The sequence below is a fragment of the Cololabis saira genome, chromosome 18, assembly GCF_033807715.1.
Source record: "Cololabis saira isolate AMF1-May2022 chromosome 18, fColSai1.1, whole genome shotgun sequence".
NCBI classification, from domain to species: domain Eukaryota; kingdom Metazoa; phylum Chordata; class Actinopteri; order Beloniformes; family Belonidae; genus Cololabis; species Cololabis saira.
Window position 1 is genome coordinate 39047287 of NC_084604.1, and position 15210 is coordinate 39062496.

Consider the following 15210-nt stretch of genomic DNA (forward strand, 5'->3'; position numbering starts at 1 on the left):
GTGCCCTAATAAAATCATGTGGGTGATACTAAGTACCCCCATGATGCAACACCTTCAGCAGGAGCTTCCTCCCGTCTTTATTTACATTACAGTTACAGTTCCTGCTTCCGTCTTTCTGGATCTTTACAATAACAACAACAACATCAACAACAATCGATGGTTTGTGTCCCAGAACAAAGTCCTCAGTGTCTCTCTTCTTTCTTCCCAGCGAGTCTTTGAGGAGCAGAAACATCTGAAGAACTCGTGACCCGGCCGAGTCACGACTCGGGTGGGAACCCCGGACCCCCCCACTCCTAAAACACTAAAACAACAGACGGCGCTCATGTGATCTGCGGTCCGGGAGCTAATGCTGCATGAAATTATGTTCAGCATCCCGTCATGAAGAACCGGTCACGCCTCGTCAGCTGAGCTGACTCAGCAGTTTCAGCTCCCCCGGGTCAACCGTTACGTCAGGCTCATGAACACTTCACTCAAGCCGGGCCGGGCCCCGGTTCTGTTTGCAAATGTTTGAAACAGTAAATAATATCTGCATCGTCTGTGTCCGTACGGTTGCTAAGCAACACATCCCCCCAGGCGGCAGCGGAGAGTCAACGACTGATACCAGACACGGCAACGGTAGAAGAAACGATCGATACGTAGAAAAGAGTTCTCGTCTTTTATATTCTCCGTGAGGAAAGACGACACGTTCGGAACTTAAGGACGTCCAGGAATTTACGCTAGCACGTTTGCAGAGACGTAACTGACGTTAGCGGAGACGTAACTGACGTTAGCAGAGACGTAACTGACGTTAGCAGAGACGTAACTGACGTTAGCAGAGACGTAACTGACGTTAGCAGAGACGTAACTGACGTTAGCAGAGACATAACTGACGTTAGCAGAGACATAACTGACGTTAGCAGAGACGTAACTGACGTTTGCAGAGACGTAACTGACGTTAGCAATGACGTAACTGACGTTAGCAGAGATGTAACTGACGATTGCAGAGATGTAACTGACGTTTGCAGACGTAACTGACGTTAGCAGAGACATAACTGACATTTCCAGAGACGTAACTGACGTTTGCAGAGATGTAACTGACGTGGCTCCCTTTAGCACCAAGCTGTGGATAAACAAACCGGTTATGAAGATCAATGTTCATCATTGGAGTCTGGAAGCAGAGAAAGAGCTTCCCCCGAGGCCAGAACACACAAGTGTGTGTGTTCGTGTGTGTGTGTGTGTGTGTGTGTGTGTTCAGAGACACCTGTTATCAATTATTCAACCAGGCGCCACCTGGACCACTGCTATCGTTTACAGAAGCTTCGTTTGTCACGAACACGAAGATTATAGAGATTAACGTTAAACATCATCCAAAGCTGCTGGAGGCCCGATGGTTGCATCACCGACCCGGGTTAAAGCAGGTGACCCGTCACTCACACTTCCTGTTCCTCCAGTCCACAACACTTTAGTTATTATTATGGTCATGCCAAGTAGCGGCATGACCATATTACAATTGTCCAAAATGGCCCAAAGGGTAATGTTGCTAGCATTTTGCTAACAAACTAAAGTCACAAAAATCCCCCACCAGCGGGTGTACAGCATGACCCCGCTCTGATGTGGAAGAAAAAAATCCCCCCAAAATAAAACAATGAGGAAAAACATGAAAATGAAGGCGATATATTAGTATACAGAAAAGGTTTCTTCTTATTCCGCACTCTTTTTTCGCCACAAAAAAAGGTGAAAATTGCTGCGCTTATTGCTCGGCCGAACTTTATCGTAGAGACATCGTTCAAATTTACTAACACTCGGCCCGATTGGCACTAAAGGATCGTACAACTTCAACATGCTAATGATTACGGTTTTTGCGATATTTAACTTTCAATTGAAAAAAAAATTCCATTTAATTTTGGATGCTTGTTGCTAGGCAACGGTTTATTGTACAGACATCATTACAAAATGGACAAACCCAGGACGCGTTGTACTACAACATGTTTTAGTCTCATCATGCTAACTATTACGCTTTTCGAAATATTTAACTATTCTAATTTACAAGCTAACGGAAATTTGGACGCTTGTTGCTCGGCAACATGTTATCGCAGAGACATCGATCAAACGTTAAAAGATTTGGGACGTTGTGGACTACAACATACTGAGGTTTCATTAGGCTGTTGTTTACAACTTTTGAGATATTGAAGCCAAATTGTCCCATTCTATCCTATGGGGCTTGTTACCATGGCAACAAAACCTCTGCATTTTTATGGGAGAGAATATGAATAAATAATCCGTAAATGTGGCCCAAACCATAACGTGTATCCAGGACCAGGTTCTGGACGGCTGCAAGTTTATTTCAAACACGTTTCCAGACTCCAGGACTCGTCTTTAACCTCTGAAATAACAGTTTCTTCAGGCCGGCGGCGCTGAGCCGTTATCTCAGGAGCTGAATGATTCCTTTTCTCTGCTCTGACATCACGTAGCGGTTCTGGGAGGACGGGTCCCCCCTCCGGGTCCTGGTTCTGGGACGGGTCCCCCCTCCGGGTCCTGGTTCTGGGACGGGTCCCCCCTCCGGGGCCAGCTGATCCTGCAGGACCAGCTTTGATGATGGAGACAGAGAGAGACTATCTGATGTTAGGCTCCGCCCCCAGAGACTATCTGATGTTAGGCTCCGCCCCCAGAGACTATCTGATGTTAGGCTCCGCCCCCACAGATCACGCTCCGCTCTCTCTGAAGAACTATTTTAGGACCGGCCCCAGGGGGGACGGCTTGAGGGGGGTCTGGCACGTGGACCTCCATGGGGGGGTCTGGCACGTGGACCTCCATGGGGGGGTCTGGCACGTGGACCTCCATGGGGGGGCCGCCCAGACCTGCTGCCTCTTACTGGACTCAGTCATGAGGTCTTGGTACACCAGGGAGGAGATTTGGATGAAAATCAATAATAAATTAAAGGTGCAAGCAGCGATGAACGGGCCCTCACACGTGCAATTTTCACCAATAAAGGTAAAGGACCAAAAACTGAGTCCGATGACACCACTATGACCCTTTATTTAACAAAACAACATCATAACTTGCATGTGTATGGGGGGGTGGGCAAGAGGGGGGGGTGGGGGCACAGTTCACAGTTCATCCAAGTGAGGGCCGTGGCCTTCGTGGGGGGGGGGGGTGGTTATCAGTAAGTGTGTGTGTGTGTGTGAGCGGTAAGTCTGTGAAAACTTCGCCCCAGAGCTACTCCTTAGCCCGGTACAGTTCTGAAAACAGGTCCACAGATGTTTCTGAGAGGGGAGGGCTAGTGGGGGCAGAGCCACTTGTTTACATTCCACCAGGGAGATTGTGACTGGAGCGGCGGGCCAAGCTGCCCTGCCAAGGTCAGATTATAGAATCAACAATTGGATTGAAAGAAAGGAAACAGACAGACTCCAGTAATTTTACCCTAGTGGTCTATAGACCACTAGGGTCCAGATCCAGACCTGCAGGTCCTCTACAGACCACTAGGGTCCAGATCCAGACCTGCAGGTCCTCTATAGACCACTAGGGTCCAGATCCAGACCTGCAGGTCCTCTACAGACCACTAGGGTCCAGATCCAGACCTGCAGGTCCTCTACAGACCACTAGGGTCCAGGAAGAATAGTCTCCACTGCAGTGAGGACTGATGGGGACCCGGAATATAAATGATAAATGAATATATAAATAAATGAATAAAGTCAGACCGAAGATCTGCATTTCCTTGAGAAATCTGGTCCAAATTAAACCTTTTGTCAACAAGTCTGACGTGAGTTGGTGGGGTAAAGTGGTGCTTGTGTTTGGAGCTGAAGGTTTTACTGTCCCCGGTCCATCAGACCAGAGTCCTGATCCAATAAGAGGATCTGGAGATCTGGAGATCCATCATTTACCGAGCACTAAAACCATAAAACCATTAGATCATCAGGAAGGTTCCAGCTGTTTACATCTGATGAAGGAAGGAAGGAAGGAAGGAAGGAAGGAAGGAAGGGAGGAAGGAAGGAAGGAAGGAAGGAAGGAAGGAAGGAAGGAAGGAAGGAAGGAAGGAAAAAAAGAAGGAAGGAAGGAAAAAAAGAAGGAAGGAAGGAAAAAAAGAAGGAAGGAAGGAAGGTAGGAAGGAAGGTAGGAAGGAAGGAAGTAAGGAAGGAAGGAAAAAAGAAGAAAGGAAGGGAAAAAAGAAGGAAGGAAGGAAGGGAGGAAGGAAGGAAGGAAGGAAGGAAGGAAGGAAGGAAGGAAGGAAGGAAGGAAGGAAGGAAGGAAGGAAGGGAAAAAGGAAGGAAGGGAGGAAGGAAGGAAGGAAGGAAGGAAGGAAGGAAGGAAGGAAGGAAGGAAGGAAAAAAAGAAGGAAGGAAGGGAAAAAAGAAGGAAGGAAGGAAGGAAGGAAGGAAGGAAGGAAGGAAGGAAGGAAGGAAAGAAGGAAGGAAGGGAAAAAAGAAGGAAGGAAGGGAAAAAGGAAGGAAGGAAGGAAGGAAAGGAAAAAAGAAGAAAGGAAGGGAAAAAGGAAGGAAGGAAGGAAGGAAGGAAGGAAGGAAGGAAGGAAGGAAGGAAAAAAAGAAGGAAGGAAGGAAGGAAGGAAAAAAAGAAGGAAGGAAGGGAAAAAGGAAGGAAGGAAGGAAGGAAGGAAGGAAGGAAGGAAGGAAGGAAAGGAAAGGAAAAAAGAAGAAAGGAAGGGAAAAAAGAAGGAAGGAAGGAAGGAAGGAAGGAAGGAAGGAAGGAAGGAAGGAAGGAAGGAAGGAAGGAAGGAAAAAAAGAAGGAAGGAAGGGAAAAAGGAAGGAAGGAAGGAAGGATGGATGGATGATGGATGATGGATGATGGATGGATGATGGATGATGGATGGATGATGGATGGATGGATGATGGATGATGGATGGATGATGGATGGATGATGGATGGATGATGGATGATGGATGATGGATGATGGATGGATGGATGGATGGATGATGGATGGATGATGGATGGATGATGGATGATGGATGATGGATGGATGATGGATGGATGGATGGATGATGGATGGATGATGGATGGATGGATGAATTCCAGTCCAGCAGATGTTAGTTTTTAGTTCAGCTGATTTAAACCAAACAAACGTCATATCTAAAGTTTCATATAAAAGTATAATTATCCGGGCCGCTCGGTGGCGCAGTGGGTTAAGCGGCGGCTCATATACTGAGGCTACAGTCCTCCTCCTGCAGCGACTCCAGCCCGCGCACCTTTGCTAAGTATAATTATCTGATGAAGATGTGTGACGTCATCAAAGTGAAACGAGACGCTCTGAAGACGTTAACGGTTTAAATAGTAACTAGAAAATTTCAGGAAATTTTGATATGGGCATGCCCTACTTCCCATCCGTCCCCTCTCGCTGCTTTGGTTTAAGGTTGTAGTGGTTGTGTTTAAGGTGGTACTGGTTGTGTAGTGGTTGTGTTTAAGGTTGTAGTGGTTGTGTAGTGGTTGTGTTTAAGGTTGTAGTGGTTGTGTAGTGGTTGTGTTTAAGGTTGTAGTGTTTGTGTAGTGGTTGTGTTTAAGGCTGTAGTGGTTGTGTTTAAGGTTGTGTAGTGGTTGTGTTTAAGGTTGTAGTGTTTGTGTAGTGTTTGTGTAGTGGTTGTGTTTAAGGTTGTAGTGTTTGTGTAGTGTTTGTGTAGTGGTTGTGTTTAAGGTTGTAGTGGTTGTGTAGTGTTTGTGTAGTGGTTGTAGTGGTTGTGTTTAAGGTTGTAGTTGTTGTGTTTAAGGTGGTACTGGTTGTGTAGTGGTTGTGTTTAAGGTTGTAGTGTTTGTGTAGTGGTTGTGTTTAAGGTTGTAGTGGTTGTGTAGTGGTTGTGTTTAAGGTTGTAGTGGTTGTGTTTAAGGTGGTACTGGTTGTGTAGTGGTTGTGTTTAAGGTTGTAGTGGTTGTGTAGTGTTTGTGTAGTGGTTGTAGTGGTTGTGTTTAAGGTTGTAGTTGTTGTGTTTAAGGTGGTACTGGTTGTGTAGTGGTTGTGTTTAAGGTTGTAGTGTTTGTGTAGTGGTTGTGTTTAAGGCTGTAGTGGTTGTGTAGTGGTTGTGTTTAAGGCTGTAGTGGTTGTGTAGTGGTTGTGTTTAAGGTTGTAGTGGTTGTGTTTAAGGTGGTACTGGTTGTGTAGTGGTTGTGTTTAAGGTTGTAGTGTTTGTGTAGTGGTTGTGTTTAAGGTTGTAGTGGTTGTGTAGTGGTTGTGTTTAAGGTTGTAGTGTTTGTGTAGTGGTTGTGTTTAAGGCTGTAGTGGTTGTGTTTAAGGTTGTGTTTAAGGTTGTAGTGGTTGTGTTTAAGGTTGTGTAGTGGTTGTGTTTAAGGTTGTAGTGTTTGTGTAGTGTTTGTGTAGTGTTTGTGTAGTGGTTGTAGTGGTTGTGTTTAAGGTTGTAGTTGTTGTGTTTAAGGTGGTACTGGTTGTGTAGTGGTTGTGTTTAAGGTTGTAGTGGTTGTGTTTAAGGTTGTGTAGTGGTTGTGTTTAAGGTTGTAGTGTTTGTGTAGTGGTTGTGTAGTGGTTGTGTTTAAGGTTGTAGTGGTTGTGTAGTGGTTGTGTTTAAGGTTGTAGTGGTTGTGTAGTGGTTGTGTTTAAGGTTGTAGTGGTTGTGTTTAAGGTTGTGTAGTGGTTGTGTTTAAGGTGGTACTGGTTGTGTAGTGGTTGTGTTTAAGGTTGTAGTGTTTGTGTAGTGTTTGTGTAGTGGTTGTGTTTAAGGTTGTAGTGTTTGTGTAGTGGTTGTGTTTAAGGTTGTAGTGGTTGTGTAGTGTTTGTGTTTAAGGTTGTAGTGGTTGTGTAGTGGTTGTGTTTAAGGTTGTAGTGGTTGTGTAGTGTTTGTGTTTAAGGTTGTAGTGGTTGTGTTTAAGGTTGTAGTGGTTGTGTAGTGTTTGTGTAGTGGTTGTGTTTAAGGTTGTAGTGTTTGTGTAGTGGTTGTGTTTAAGGTTGTAGTGGTTGTGTAGTGTTTGTGTTTAAGGTTGTAGTGGTTGTGTAGTGGTTGTGTTTAAGGTTGTAGTGGTTGTGTAGTGTTTGTGTAGTGGTTGTGTTTAAGGTTGTAGTGTTTGTGTAGTGGTCGTGTTTAAGGTTGTAGTGTTTGTGTTTAAGGTTGTAGTGGTTGTGTTTAAGGTTGTAGTGGTTGTGTACTGGTTGTGTAGTGGTTGTGTTTAAGGTTGTGTAGTGGTTGTGTTTAAGGTTGTAGTGGTTGTGTAGTGGTTGTGTTTAAGGTGGTACTGGTTGTGTAGTGGTTGTGTTTAAGGTTGTAGTGGTTGTGTTTAAGGTTGTAGTGGTTGTGTAGTGGTTGTGTAGGGGTTGTGTAGTGGTTGTGTTTAAGGTTGTAGTGGTTGTGTAGTGATTGTGTTTAAGGTCGTAGCGTTTGTGTAGTGGTTGTGTTTAAGGTTGTAGTGGTTGTGTTTAAGGTTGTGTTTAAGGTTGTAGGGGTTGTGTAGGGGTTGTGTAGTGGTTGTGTTTAAGGTTGTAGTGGTTGTGTTTAAGGTTGTAGTGGTTGTGTAGGGGTTGTGTAGTGGTTGTGTTTAAGGTTGTAGAGGTTGTGTAGTGGTTGTGTTTAAGGTTGTAGTGTTTGTGTAGTGGTTGTGTTTAAGGTTGTAGTGGTTGTGTAGTGGTTGTGTTCGGGGTGGTTCTATGTCAGTTTGAGGTGTTATGGTTGCATTCATTCCTGTGCTCCCTGCAGGGGGTGTGGTTTAGGGTTGTTAATAAACCACAGCCTCTGCTTGGGGGTTGTGTGGTTTAGGGTGATTAATAATGGCCAAGAAGGAGTTTAGGGTTGTTTATAAACCGTTAAATGTTATTGATAAACCTTTGGGGATGGGGCCATTTGGCCTGGATTTTGACATAAAATTTCCTTAAATCCCAGCTTCATGATCTTTGAATATGTTGAAGTCCACAGCGTGCAGAGTCGGGGAACATTTGTACGATGTCTCTACGATAACCTGTTGCCTAGCAACAAGCGTTCAAAAGTCAAATTGAATTTTTTTTAAAATTGAAAGTTAGATATCGCAAAAACTGTAATAATTAGCATGATAAGGTTGTACGGTCCTTTAGTGCCATTCGGGCCGAGTGTTTGTAAATGTGAACGATGTCTCTAAGATAAAGTTCGGCCGACCAATAAGCGTCCAAATTGTTGCCTTTTTTTTTGCTTTTTGGCAACTAGCGTTGCCACGGTAACCCCTATTACTGAGAAAAGTAATGCCCATCGAGGCATGATGGAGACGCATCTAACGATGTATGACATGCATGGGTGCACGTTGCAGTTCGGGCCGTATTAACGGACGAAAAAAGCGTGCGGAATAAGAAGAAAAGGGAAACCTTTTCTGTATACCATTATATCGCCTTCATTTTCATGTTTTTCTTCATTTTTTCGGGCGTGTTTAATTTTTGGGGGATTTTTTTTTTCCACATCACAGCGGGGTCATGCTCTACACCCGCTGGTGCGCAGTGGGACTTTTGCAACTTTAGCTTGTTAGCAAAATGCTAGCAACATTGCCCTTCGGGCCATTCTGGACGATTGCAATATGGTCATGCCAAGTAGTGGCATGACCATAACCAGAGCGAGTCTCTCGTTAAACTCAACATTCACTCAGTCATCAACTAACTTGTGATTAGATCAGAACCAGGAGGAGTTTGGCGTCTTCCTGGTTCTACAATCTCTGCTGAGGATCTGCTCGCCCCCTCAGCCGGATCAGACAGCTCGTTAGCTGGCTGGTACCGCCCTGCTGGTGGAACCGCCCTGCCGGCCCAGAGACCTGATGGCACCGGTGCCGGCCCGACGCACATCCATCAGCGCCGCTGCTCCACCCTGCTGGTGGAGCTAACGGGTGTAATCTGATTACTCAAACTCTCCTCCAGGATACAAACTCTGTGATGTAGTCGTCCTGAACGAGGACGGGCTCTTCCTCGCTAACGAGAGGAGGAGGAAGAGGAGGAAGGGAGTATCAGGGCCAGGCAGGAGGAAAAATATTTGAGAGGGGAAGATTTTTTTTCTTGTTGTGCACTTCGAGAAAAAAGGCGAAATGTCGAGAAAAAAGTCCAAATTTGGGGAATAAAGTTGAAATGTTGAGAAAAAAGACGAAATTTTGACTTTATTCTCAAAATTGTAGTTCAACATTAATCTCGACATTTTGACTTTTTCTCGAGGAGGAGGAGGAGGAGGAGCAGCTTCATCACCAGCAGCTGCAGAACAGTCGTCACCCTCGTCAAGGTCGTCCTTCGCCACATCTGGAGCGACGCGACACATCGTTTGTTTGATTGACAGTCATGTGTGAAAGTCAGGACCCTCCGTCGCTCCGGTTTAATCCTGTTTTCTGGGCGTAAAAACAAAAAAGTCCTCCGATTGTAGAGAATATTTGTTTTACTGACCTCCAGCAGGTGTTACTGACCTCCAGCAGGTGTTACTGACCAACCAGCAGGTGTTACTGACCAACCAGCAGGTGTTACTGACCTCCAGCAGGTGTTACTGACCAACCAGCAGGTGTTACTGACCTCCAGCAGGTGTTACTGACCTCCAGCAGGTGTTACTGACCAACCAGCAGGTGTTACTGACCTCCAGCAGGTGTTACTGACCAACCAGCAGGTGTTACTGACCTCCAGCAGGTGTTACTGACCTCCAGCAGGTGTTACTGACCTCCAGCAGGTGTTACCGACCAACCAGCAGGTGTTACTGACCAACCAGCAGGTGTTACTGACCTCCAGCAGGTGTTACTGACCAACCAGCAGGTGTTACTGACCTCTAGCAGGTGTTACTGACCAACCAGCAGGTGTTACTGACCTCCAGCAGGTGTTACTGACCTCCAGCAAGTGTTACTGACCAACCAGCAGGTGTTACTGACCTCCAGCAGGTGTTACTGACCTCCAGCAGGTGTTACTGACCTCCAGCAGGTGTTACTGACCTCCAGCAGGTGTTACTGACCTCTATGAAGGTGTTACTGAACACTAACAGGTGTTACTGACCTCCAGCAGGTGTTACTGACCTCCAGCAGGTGTTACTGACCAACCAGCAGGTGTTACTGACCAACCAGCAGGTGTTACTGACCAACCAGCAGGTGTTACTGACCAACCAGCAGGTGTTACTGACCTCCAGCAGGTGTTACTGACCTCCAGCAGGTGTTACTGACCTCTAGCAGGTGTTACTGACCAACTAGCAGGTGTTACTGACCAACCAGCAGGTGTTACTGACCATCCAGCAGGTGTTACTGACCAACCAGCAGGTGTTACTGACCAACCAGCAGGTGTTACTGACCAACCAGCAGGTGTTACTGACCTCCAGCAGGTGTTACTGACCTCCAGCAGGTGTTACTGACCTCCAGCAGGTGTTACTGACCTCCAGCAGGTGTTACTGACCAACCAGCAGGTGTTACTGACCTCCAGCAGGTGTTACTGACCAACCAGCAGGTGTTACTGACCAACCAGCAGGTGTTACTGACAATTAGCAGGTGTTACTGACCACCAGCAGGTGTTACTGACCTCCAGCAGGTGTTACTGACCTCCAGCAGGTGTTACTGACCTCCAGCAGGTGTTACTGACCAACCAGCAGGTGTTACTAACCAACCAGCAGGTGTTACTGACCTCTATGAAGGTGTTACTGACCTCCAGCAGGTGTTACTGACCAACCAGCAGGTGTTACTGACCTCCAGCAGGTGTTACTGACCAACCAGCAGGTGTTACTAACCAACCAGCAGGTGTTACTGACCTCTATGAAGGTGTTACTGACCTCCAGCAGGTGTTACTGACCAACCAGCAGGTGTTACTGACCTCTAGCAGGTGTTACTGACCAACCAGCAGGTGTTACTGACCAACCAGCAGGTGTTACTGACCAACCAGCAGGTGTTACTGACCAACCAACAGGTGTTACTGACCAACCAGCAGGTGTTACTGACCAACCAACAGGTGTTACTGACCTCTAACAGGTGTTACTGACCTCCAGCAGGTGTTACTGACCTCCAGCAGGTGTTACTGACCAACCAGCAGGTGTTACTGACAATTAGCAGGTGTTACTGACCTCCAGCAGGTGTTACTGACCAACCAGCAGGTGTTACTGACCATTAGCAGGTGTTACTGACCTCCAGCAGGTGTTACTGACCTCCAGCAGGTGTTACTGACCTCCAGCAGGTGTTACTGACCAACCAGCAGGTGTTACTGACCATTAGCAGGTGTTACTGACCATTAGCAGGTGTTACTGACCTCCAGCAGGTGTTACTGACCTCCAGCAGGTGTTACTGACCCCCAGCAGGTGTTACTGACCTCCAGCAGGTGTTACTGACCTCTAGCAGGTGTTACTGACCTCCAGCAGGTGTTACTGACCACCCAGCAGGTGTTACTGACCAACCAGCAGGTGTTACTGACCAACCAGCAGGTGTTACTGACCATTAGCAGGTGTTACTGACCAACCAGCAGGTGTTACTGACCAACCAGCAGGTGTTACTGACCTCCAGCAGGTGTTACTGACCAACCAGCAGGTGTTACTGACCAACCAGCAGGTGTTACTGACCTCCAGCAGGTGTTACTGACCAACCAGCAGGTGTTACTGACCTCCAGCAGGTGTTACTGACCTCCAGCAGGTGTTACTGACCAACCAGCAGGTGTTACTGACCTCCAGCAGGTGTTACTGACCAACCAGCAGGTGTTACCGACCATTAGCAGGTGTTACTGACCTCCAGCAGGTGTTACTGACCTCCAGCAGGTGTTACTGACCTCCAGCAGGTGTTACTGACCAACCAGCAGGTGTTACTGACCTCAAGCAGGTGTTACTGACCAACCAGCAGGTGTTACTGACCAACCAGCAGGTGTTACTGACCTCCAGCAGGTGTTACTGACCAACCAGCAGGTGTTACTAACCAACCAGCAGGTGTTACTGACCTCTATGAAGGTGTTACTGACCTCCAGCAGGTGTTACTGACCAACCAGCAGGTGTTACTGACCTCCAGCAGGTGTTACTGACCAACCAGCAGGTGTTACTAACCAACCAGCAGGTGTTACTGACCTCTATGAAGGTGTTACTGACCTCCAGCAGGTGTTACTGACCAACCAGCAGGTGTTACTGACCTCCAGCAGGTGTTACTGACCAACCAGCAGGTGTTACTGACCTCTAGCAGGTGTTACTGACCAACCAGCAGGTGTTACTGACCAACCAGCAGGTGTTACTGACCAACCAGCAGGTGTTACTGACCAACCAACAGGTGTTACTGACCAACCAGCAGGTGTTACTGACCAACCAACAGGTGTTACTGACCTCTAACAGGTGTTACTGACCTCCAGCAGGTGTTACTGACCTCCAGCAGGTGTTACTGACCAACCAGCAGGTGTTACTGACAATTAGCAGGTGTTACTGACCTCCAGCAGGTGTTACTGACCAACCAGCAGGTGTTACTGACCATTAGCAGGTGTTACTGACCTCCAGCAGGTGTTACTGACCTCCAGCAGGTGTTACTGACCTCCAGCAGGTGTTACTGACCAACCAGCAGGTGTTACTGACCATTAGCAGGTGTTACTGACCATTAGCAGGTGTTACTGACCTCCAGCAGGTGTTACTGACCAACCAGCAGGTGTTACTGACCATTAGCAGGTGTTACTGACCATTAGCAGGTGTTACTGACCTCCAGCAGGTGTTACTGACCTCCAGCAGGTGTTACTGACCCCCAGCAGGTGTTACTGACCTCCAGCAGGTGTTACTGACCTCTAGCAGGTGTTACTGACCTCCAGCAGGTGTTACTGACCACCCAGCAGGTGTTACTGACCAACCAGCAGGTGTTACTGACCAACCAGCAGGTGTTACTGACCATTAGCAGGTGTTACTGACCAACCAGCAGGTGTTACTGACCTCCAGCAGGTGTTACTGACCAACCAGCAGGTGTTACTGACCAACCAGCAGGTGTTACTGACCTCCAGCAGGTGTTACTGACCAACCAGCAGGTGTTACTGACCTCCAGCAGGTGTTACTGACCTCTAGCAGGTGTTACACACCAACCAGCAGGTGTTACTGACCAACCAGCAGGTGTTACTGACCTCAAGCAGGTGTTACTGACCTCCAGCAGGTGTTACTGACCAACCAGCAGGTGTTACTGACCTCCAGCAGGTGTTACTGACCAACCAGCAGGTGTTACTGACCTCCAGCAGGTGTTACTGACCTCCAGCAGGTGTTACTGACCTCCAGCAGGTGTTACTGACCAACCAGCAGGTGTTACTGACCATTAGCAGGTGTTACTGACCTCCAGCAGGTGTTACTGACCTCCAGCAGGTGTTACTGACCAACCAGCAGGTGTTACCGACCATTAGCAGGTGTTACTGACCTCCAGCAGGTGTTACTGACCTCCAGCAGGTGTTACTGACCTCCAGCAGGTGTTACTGACCAACCAGCAGGTGTTACTGACCTCAAGCAGGTGTTACTGACCAACCAGCAGGTGTTACTGACCAACCAGCAGGTGTTACTGACCTCCAGCAGGTGTTACTGACCAACCAGCAGGTGTTACTGACCAACCAGCAGGTGTTACTAACCAACCAGCAGGTGTTACTGACCACCAGCAGGTGTTACTGACCTCTAACAGGTGTTACTGACCAACTAGCAGGTGTTACTGACCTCTAACAGGTGTTACTGACCTCCAGCAGGTGTTACTGACCAACCAGCAGGTGTTACTGACCAACCAGCAGGTGTTACTGACCAACCAGCAGGTGTTACTGACCTCAAGCAGGTGTTACTGACCTCCAGCAGGTGTTACTGACCAACCAGCAGGTGTTACTGACCTCCAGCAGGTGTTACTGACCAACCAGCAGGTGTTACTGACCTCCAGCAGGTGTTACTGACCAACCAGCAGGTGTTACCGACCATTAGCAGGTGTTACTGACCTCCAGCAGGTGTTACTGACCTCCAGCAGGTGTTACTGACCTCCAGCAGGTGTTACTGACCAACCAGCAGGTGTTACTGACCTCAAGCAGGTGTTACTGACCAACCAGCAGGTGTTACTGACCAACCAGCAGGTGTTACTGACCAACCAGCAGGTGTTACTGACCAACCAGCAGGTGTTACTGACCACCAGCAGGTGTTACTGACCTCTAACAGGTGTTACTGACCAACTAGCAGGTGTTACTGACCTCTAACAGGTGTTACTGACCTCCAGCAGGTGTTACTGACCAACCAGCAGGTGTTACTGACCAACCAGCAGGTGTTACTGACCTCCAGCAGGTGTTACTGACCTCCAGCAGGTGTTACTGACCTCTAGCAGGTGTTACTGACCAACCAGCAGGTGTTACTGACCATTAACAGGTGTTACTAACCAACCAGCAGGTGTTACTGACCTCCAGCAGGTGTTACTGACCTCCAGCAGGTGTTACTGACCTCCAGCAGGTGTTACTGACCAACCAGCAGGTGTTACTGACCATTAGCAGGTGTTACTGACCATTAGCAGGTGTTACTGACCTCCAGCAGGTGTTACTGACCTCCAGCAGGTGTTACTGACCCCCAGCAGGTGTTACTGACCTCCAGCAGGTGTTACTGACCTCTAGCAGGTGTTACTGACCTCCAGCAGGTGTTACTGACCACCCAGCAGGTGTTACTGACCAACCAGCAGGTGTTACTGACCAACCAGCAGGTGTTACTGACCATTAGCAGGTGTTACTGACCAACCAGCAGGTGTTACTGACCAACCAGCAGGTGTTACTGACCTCCAGCAGGTGTTACTGACCAACCAGCAGGTGTTACTGACCAACCAGCAGGTGTTACTGACCAACCAGCAGGTGTTACTGACCTCCAGCAGGTGTTACTGACCAACCAGCAGGTGTTACTGACCTCCAGCAGGTGTTACTGACCAACCAGCAGGTGTTACTGACCTCCAGCAGGTGTTACTGACCTCTAGCAGGTGTTACACACCAACCAGCAGGTGTTACTGACCAACCAGCAGGTGTTACTGACCTCAAGCAGGTGTTACTGACCTCCAGCAGGTGTTACTGACCAACCAGCAGGTGTTACTGACCTCCAGCAGGTGTTACTGACCAACCAGCAGGTGTTACTGACCTCCAGCAGGTGTTACTGACCAACCAGCAGGTGTTACCGACCATTAGCAGGTGTTACTGACCTCCAGCAGGTGTTACTGACCTCCAGCAGGTGTTACTGACCTCCAGCAGGTGTTACTGACCAACCAGCAGGTGTTACTGACCTCAAGCAGGTGTTACTGACCAACCAGCAGGTGTTACTGACCAACCAGCAGGTGTTACTGACCTCCAGCAGGTGTTACTGACCAACCAGCAGGTGTTACTAACCAACCAGCAGGTGT